Source organism: Portunus trituberculatus, chromosome 33 (genome assembly GCF_017591435.1).
Source record: "Portunus trituberculatus isolate SZX2019 chromosome 33, ASM1759143v1, whole genome shotgun sequence".
Lineage (NCBI taxonomy): Eukaryota > Metazoa > Arthropoda > Malacostraca > Decapoda > Portunidae > Portunus > Portunus trituberculatus.
This window is the reverse complement of record NC_059287.1, coordinates 6,365,375-6,371,374: the sequence shown is the minus strand read 5'-3', so window position 1 is coordinate 6,371,374 and position 6,000 is coordinate 6,365,375.

Genomic DNA, 6,000 nt, shown 5'->3' with positions numbered 1-6,000 from the left:
AAAAAAATTGTAAGCGGATGGATGTAAAAAGAAATTATCCATAAGTTAAGATGAATTATCGTATATCAGAGGAGAGAGAGAGAGAGAGAGAGAGAGAGAGAGAGAGAGAGAGATGTGTGTGTGTGTGTGTGTGTGTGCAACAGTCCAGCTTAAAGCATCGTACACAAAGGCGGTTATGATATTCGTCGTGACTAATTAATGTCTAAACACAACCTTCCATGTCGGAGTAATCATTCACTTGAAAATAATGTGATTATGCTTCGTAATTACAGCAGCTATGAGTGTTCCATTATCCTAGGCTGGGAAGGAGAGAGGGAGGGACAGAGAGAGAGAGGAAGGTGGGGAGGGAAAGAGGCAGGTGGGGTGGGCGGGAGGAAGGAGTGCTGGAAGAAGCGGGGATGGAGGGAAGCAAGGAGGGAAGGAGTAAGGGTGGAGGGGAGGAGAGATGTGGTAAAGGAGGGAAAGAGACTAGGTGGGTGGGAGGCAAGTAGAGAGGGAGGCAAGGACGGAGTGAGACAAGAAGGGAGGAAGGCAAGGAGGGAGGAAAGCAAGCAGGGTTGGAGGGAGGAAGGGAGGCAAGCAGGATGGGAGGAAGGGAGTCGGGTAGTGTTGCACCGCCGCCGACAGAAAGTGAAGGTCTGAGGCTATGGCGAATGTCATATTTTACATATTAAAACTGCTTACTGTATAAGCCAAAGGTCACAATTACATAAGAGAGTTCACCAGGTTTACACATATTACCACCATCTTAATGCGTGAATAATTATTGTATTCCTGGCTGGAGAAAATGTGATTCGTGCCTGGTGTGTGGAAGGGGGAGGAGGTGGGGGGCAAGACATTAGGAGACGCGGGGTGAAGGAAGGTGGCACTTATAACGACGTCTAAGAAGGAACATGGCGCGCTGACCTCACCACCAACAGGATGGTAACACTGACTCCTGAAACGCTTTGCTCTCAAACCACCACTATTCTCAAAGGCCACAGAGATGATTACCAAACTTCTCAAGAGTGTTCCTCCTGTTAATAATGGAAAAAATCTCATTATACACTGACACTAGAATATTGAAAACTTGAAAACCAACACACTTTTATTACAGACTTTTGAAACTAGTGGAAGTACGGCGCAGAAATGTTCTGAATATGGTTTATCTCATGTTCCACCACCCTGACTCTTGACAGTAGCCTACATGTCAAGCTGAAGACTTTGATACCTTCACAGGGAGTCTTGTCCTGAGGCGACAGTGGAAATACTGTCCAGAGATGCTAGCAGCACCAGATCATGACTAAGCTTTTGTTTCACCCTTTCACTCTTGACGCCTAACCTGACTCACTCTCCCCTCTCTCCCCACCGCTCTCAGGCGTCAGGCGGGGCTCGTATAGTTCCCAGCGAGCAGGAAAATCGCGTTTCATCTTGTCCACACGCGGAAAAATTGTGTTGTGGCAGATGGCGGGAGGAGTGATGTCTCTGAAACAGTTCTGTAGCGTACCTTCACAGCTTTCAGAAGGCTATGGTTGAAGTGATACTGGTTTTTAAGTGAAATCATCTCTGTGGCCATGGAAAACAGTCGTGGTGAGAGAGCAAAGCGTTTCAGAATACTGGTCTCGGCGCAAAGCGACCGTCAGGATCCTCACATGCAGACCCGAAGCAATGCCGTGTCCTCGCTATGTCCTCGAGGCCACGTGACGCTCCACTGGACACCCGCTTTCGCTATGCCTTTGACTTACGTGACGCGTCCTTCAGCTTACGTTTCTTTTACAACGGGTAGAAAAAACTCCGAGATGAAAGTTATTTGATAAACAACGCGGACTTTCCCTTCAGACGGCGTGTAGTGTTCATCTGTATAATGTGTCGCGTGTGTGCTGGTCGAAACAGGCGTGCGTTGTGTAGCGGGGAAACAAATACCTGAACACAACTCCCGCTAGTATGAATGCTTTTTTTTTTTTTTTATGGAAAAGTGACTCTGGCCAAGGAAAAAAGGTAGATATGAAAAAGTTCCTCAGATGTCAGGTCATAAAGGAAAGAGATAGAATGATTATCCCAAATAAGAGATGTCTCAAAATCTCCCTCTTGAAAGAATTCTTAGCCAAGATAGGCAAAAGTAGAAGTAGGCAGGGATATGAAGCAAATAAATGAATAAATAAATAAAAACTTTGACGTCTTATCTCGACCGCTTTCAGCATTTTGAAGGAAAGATAATAAGTTGTCCAAGGAAGTTTTTATGATTCTAGTGATGAATTAGCAAAGACTACATCAGCGGCAAAAACACCAATAAAGAATAGACTCATTTTCTTTATACTTTAAAATTAGTCCTTACGAAAATCTGATGTTTTAAGTAGGAAGGAAATGATTCTCATTGGTGAACTAAATTCAGTAATGAGGTTACTAACGGTGAATCACTACAGAACTTTGAAAGAAAATAAGAGATTTCTGAATGAGAATAATGTATAAAAATAGGAAGATGCCTTTCATATAGACTGCCACGTGTACGCATGATGGCTTAATTTCTTGCAGCTTCAATTATTTTATGTAGCTATTACTATGTATAGAAAATAGAGTATAACATTTTTATTTTGTACATCAATGTTATCAACCTTTCCTTTTCATGATGTACATTATGAGTTGCTCAACATGCATCAGAAATACAAGTAAAATTTCGACATACTGATGATACAAGCACACTAAAAACAGCACTGCCCAAAACTCAAATGATGCGTAAATGAAAGATCGGATCTTGTATTTAGGATTTAGCACTTAATACTTGTATCTGCTGCAGCTTCCTCCTTACCATGGACTGAACTCTTCTGGGGGAGAAAATAGCTTCACTCTGCAGCCTCCGTTGAATTGTCTGCCTCCTTTTTTGCGGGAAAGAACATTTAGTAAGTTTCCTAATTTGGTTTTGCATCCCTTAGCCAGAGAGAGAGAGAGAGAGAGAGAGAGAGAGAGAGAGAGAGAGAGAGAGAGAGAGAGAGCGTGCGTGCGTGCGTGCGTGTTATTTTCTAGTGTTACGTCATAGGATCTTATGTTGCTTTGCGTATTTATTAAGCGTTACATTGGATTATTTCTTGTTCCACGATGCTATGATAAGAAATATGCTTAATAACATGCAAAGCAACATGGGAATATATAGAAATTAGATTGGTAGAACATCAAACAATAAACAATTATGAATACAACCCATGCATGACTATATTACTCACAACATTGGCTTCTCTCGTTTACTTCTACCTCAGAAGTGCCTAACAACCATGCCCAGCTGCCCACTGGTCCAACCACCCGGCCTGACACATCATAATGCTCGATGGGTGTGAAGCTAAACAAATGTCCCTGCCATGGACTGTCATAACATAATAACTTGTTAGGACACTTAAATAATCGCAACATAAACCACAGTAACGAATGATAACAGTGCCGTGCATACCTGAACCTTGTGTGGCCGCTCATATACTGTTCTAAGAAGTGAGCAGTCTACCACAAACCCTGACGTGGTAAATTTCCTCACAAATAATATATACACAGGATGCGCAATGCGAAGCTCAGGGTAATTTGTTCTTAAGTATGAAATATAACACAAGGTAATACAATAATGATAACGAAATAATTGATACAATAGCACAAACCCACAAAAGAAACAACAACGAAAAGCATACAGAAGTCCAACAAGCAAAAATGTTTATAGAAAATGAAAAATATCACGAGGTGGCACAGTGTATGAAAATGAAGATCACAGCTCACCAAAAGACGCTGTGTCGTTTAAATTCTAGATTGTAGAAGGAGAGGTTTCATTTATCACCTAATTATCACCAGATAGGATGAGTAAAGATGACTGAGCGTCTAAATAGAAGGTGCACATGGAGAGAGCAGCAAGGGTCCAGGAATCCAGATGGAGGGCACAAATAAAAGCGTGATACCAGCCAGCGATGCTTCTTTCTTCACACAAGGAGAGAGGGTGCTTAAAAGGAAAGAGAAAGAGAACACTAGTTAGTAGGAAGGAAAATAATAACAGTTTGAAGAATTTTCATTTTACTTTGGACGAGGTGGCTATAAGGATTGAATTGGAGAAAGCGGCAGATGACAAATTAACTACAGAAGCACTTGAAGACCACAGACATTAAATTATCATTAACATATTACCATCATCATATCATCACCACCTCCATCATATTATCATCATCAATAAATTATCATCATTATTATTTTTCCTTTCAAGATTCTCTCTCTCTCTCTCTCTCTCTCTCTCTCTCTCTCTCTCTCTCTCTCTCTCTCTCTCTCTCTCTCTCTCTCTCTCAAGTACAATACGAATGACGGAAGAACTTAAAGGTAATGAAAAGGTAGACAAAGTGGAAGGAACAAGAATGATGGAGAGTAGAGGGTAGCAAGAATGAGAGAAAGAATAACCAAAACGAGGAATTCGAAAAAAGATAGAAGAAAGTGGAAGGACAAATGAGGGGAAGGGATGAGGAAATATAAAGATGAGAGTGGGGAATAAGAGAGAAGGAAAATGCTTAAGATGAGAAAGAGGAAACAAGAACGAGAGCAGACACTGCACCGAAAAAAAAAAAAACGCACATGAACGCACGAGTTACGCTCATAATTTTCCGTCTCTTGTCCATGTTTGGAGGCCGCCTACCATGTATGTGACATTAAAAGATTCTTAATAGTCGTGGCATATTGTCCCACGGAGACTTACAGTAAATCATACATGCAAATGAGATAATAGAATGTTTTCAGCTTCGGTGGACTTTGGTGAGAGGTGGGAAGTGTCTATGGGGAGAACTTATGGCTGAACCAAATCGTGCACAGACGCCAGCACTTGATCTTGCCAATCCTGGCCATATGATTTCACAGTAGCAACTCCTGGTAGCCCCACGGCTTCAGTCTTCCTTTGATAGTTTCAGCTCCCTCAAAAACTAGGCTTTTGGGTTCCACCTACTTGACCTTCTCAACCTGGTCCATGTCCTGCCCCTTCCCGTGATTTTTTTTTTTTTTTTTTTCATTATTATATAGGAGAGGAAACTGTCCAAGGGCAACAAAAAAATGAAAAAAAAGACACTGGGTTGCGAGTTCCCTTAAGAATTCATAAGAATTATCCAGAATGTCTTGAGACCTCCCTCTTAAAAGAAGTGAAGTCGTAGGATTACAACATCACCAAGTCATCTCCCTCTCCACCATCCTCCTCTGTGTGTGTGTGTGTGTGTGTGTGTGTGTGTGTGTGTGTGTGTGTGTGTGTGTGTTTTTTTTTTTTTTTTTTTGTGGTGGGGGTTATTCTTTTTATTTATATTCTTTTCTCCATTCACGTAGCAAGTTTAGCAGAGCTAAACTCTGTAGTCTTCCTCTTTCTCCTGAATGGCTATATGAAAGCAAAGAATGAAAAGATAAGCTCGGTGATCCAATGAATAGACCGACTAGGAAGTGCAGCAAGGATGAGAGTGAGCAAGTATGACATTCTGTGAGAAATTTGGAAGAGCATGGCCATTCCGAGCATTATGTGTGATATGGGCGTGATTGTGTGGGATGAAAATGAATTACAGTAGAGAAATTAGAAATAGGACAAAAGAGAGTAGTTAGAATTGCACTTAATGCACCAGGGTATGCAGCGATAGAGGCATTGAGGGAAGACATTGAGATTAAAGGCTAGGTTAGAGCGAATGAATGATGCAAGAATAATTAGGAAAGTGTTTCTTTCTGCATGTTAGGAATAGCAGGTAAGAGAAAAGTGTGTCAGGATGGTAGTGAAGGGTGGTCTGGAAACTAGTAGGATGTTTGTTTCGACGACTTGAAGGGAGGCATGTTAAGTGACTGGGGCGTGATTGTAAGAAATGGAGAAAGCCTATAATGGGATATAAAGAAGTGGAAGAGTGAGATAGATACAATGGTGAAGTATATGGGACTGAGTGAATGGAAAAATAAAGAACAGAAAAGTACTTTGGAAATAGTATAGAGGGGAAAGGGGCCCCAATGTTTGAACAGTTAGTTGTACAAGGGTACGAGCTAGAACACAGT